This window comes from Ursus maritimus, unplaced genomic scaffold (genome assembly GCF_017311325.1).
Source record: "Ursus maritimus isolate PB19 unplaced genomic scaffold, ASM1731132v1 scaffold_18, whole genome shotgun sequence".
Classification (NCBI taxonomy): Eukaryota; Metazoa; Chordata; class Mammalia; order Carnivora; family Ursidae; genus Ursus; species Ursus maritimus.
In genome coordinates, this window is record NW_024424230.1 from 35532033 (window position 1) to 35534179 (window position 2147).

Consider the following 2147-nt stretch of genomic DNA (forward strand, 5'->3'; position numbering starts at 1 on the left):
TTTATTTATTTATTTATTTGAGAGAGACAGAGCGAGCACAAGCAGGGGGAGCAGCAGAGGGAGAGGGAGGGGCAGACTCCCTGCTGAGCAGGGAGCCGGATGTGGGACTCGATCCCACGACCCTGAGATCATGACCTGAGCCGAAGGCAGACACTTAACCGACTGAGCGACCCAAGCACCCCAAAACAAGAGCGTTCTAATCAACAAAGCTGAAGCTCAGATTAATGATTGTAAATACTGGTAGAGAGTGTGTGGTACTGTCCGTATGGTTACTGTGTAGATGTGGGGCCCTGAGCAACATCTGACTGTTGCTGTTCTGTGGAATCTTCCACAGGAATTCTTGTCATCCTTCTTTTTTCTTTTTTTAAGTTAGACCCTTGGGTTACAAGTGGCAAAAATGCACAATTTTATCTTTATTCATATTTAAAATTTTTTTTTTAATTTTATTTTTAAGTAATCTCCACACTCAACGTGGGGCTCAAACTCATAACCCCGAGATCCAGAGTCGCATGCTCCACCAACTGAGCCGGCTGGGTCACAGTTTTATCTTTAAAAGTATCCTTTTGTTGCTGTTGTTTCTTTTAATGTTTAAATCATTTTAACACTATCCAAATCAATTAAGGATACGTGTGATGACATGGATGAACCTTGAAAACATTATGTGAAATAAGCCAGAAACAAAAGGACAAATATTGTGTTATTCCTCTGATATAAGTGCCTAGAATAGGCAAATTCATAGAGACAGAAAGGAAAATCGAGATTACTTGGGGCTGGGGGAAGGGAAAAAGTTTGCAATGATGCTGAGGCCCTAGAGACGCTCAGCGCTGGATGGCTGCATAACAGTGTAAATGTACTCAGTGCCACCAAAGTGCACACTTAAATTGGCTAAAATGGTGCATTTTATGTTACAGATATTTCACCACATTTTTTTTCCAAAAGAGCAAATAAGTAGAAATATTCAGGGTTTGCTTTACTGTGGCACTGATATGGTCAGTCTGCTTTCAGTTCAGAGGTGCCCCTGCCCCACTTGCGGTGTGGGTATCTACTCATCTCTTTCCTTGGAAAAGTGCTCATTGCTCATGCTTGTCTTTATTATCTCCTCTTTGTCCTGGATGATGTCCAGTCACCTCCCTGCATTACCATCAGAGCTACCCTCCCCTGCCTTCCCCTCCCGTGAATCCTGTCTGCCCCCAGTCCTGGGCTCAGGTTGGGAACCTAAAGGGTCTCGTTATAGTGACGAGAGAGAGAAAGGAAGGCCTACCTAATCATTAAGCCACATCCCTGGTTCACCACAACTCCAGCTCCATATGGATGGTACGAGCAGTGCCAGCCAGTTCTAGAAGCTCAGCCTCTGGAGCAGTGCCCAGGAGCGCAACCGGATGGCGGATGCCCGGCTCATGAGTCAGAGGTTCTTGCAGTCATGTATACCTTTGTGGCAAGCTCCACATGATGGGAAGTGGCATCTGTGTGCGTGTCAGCCCCCACTTGCCCACACACCCCAAACACTTGCCAGGAAAGAAAACGTGCATCATTGCAAAGTCCACAGCAGAGACAGAGGCCGGGGCTCAGGGTTAGGCATTTTTTTTAAGATGTATTTATTTATTTGACAGAGAAAGAGAGAGCGCACACAAGCAGGAGGAGGAGCAGCAGAGGGAGAGGGAGAAGCAGGCTCCCCGCTGAGCAAGAAAGCCTGGCACGGGGCTTGATTCCAGGACCCTGGGATGATGACCTGAGCTGAAGGCAGACGCTTCACCAACCCAGGTGCCGCAGGCACTGTGAAGGCCTAGGTTGAAATCCCTGCCCTCTCAATACTACCTCCCTGACCCTGGGGAAGGCATTTGACCTCTCTGAGTATTAGCTCCTCAAGGGCAAAGTGGGCTCGTCAGAGAGCGCCCCCGTGTGACCGGAGGGAGGACCTAGCAAGGGACCGGCTGAGTAAGGTCTCAGGTCTGTAACCATTCCCAGTCCAGGGCCTGAGGACGGCTCCTTTGTGGCTGTGAAGCTACTCATCTCCTGATTTACAGTATCTCTTACTTGTTAAAATGTTCTTTTAACTGGCCAAAAAAAGGGGGGGGGCACTTCAGTCTCTTGCTCCTACCTCAGAAGTCATTCTGAAGTTCTTGAGAATAAGATTCAACTGCATTCCG

General features: G+C 47.6%; 1 protein-coding gene across 2 annotated transcripts in view; it reads right to left on the bottom strand.

Annotated features, from left to right (window-relative positions):
- Positions 1 to 2147, bottom strand: part of MOCOS (molybdenum cofactor sulfurase) — a 50309-nt gene that overhangs the window by 33892 nt on the left and 14270 nt on the right. The window lies entirely within an intron of this gene.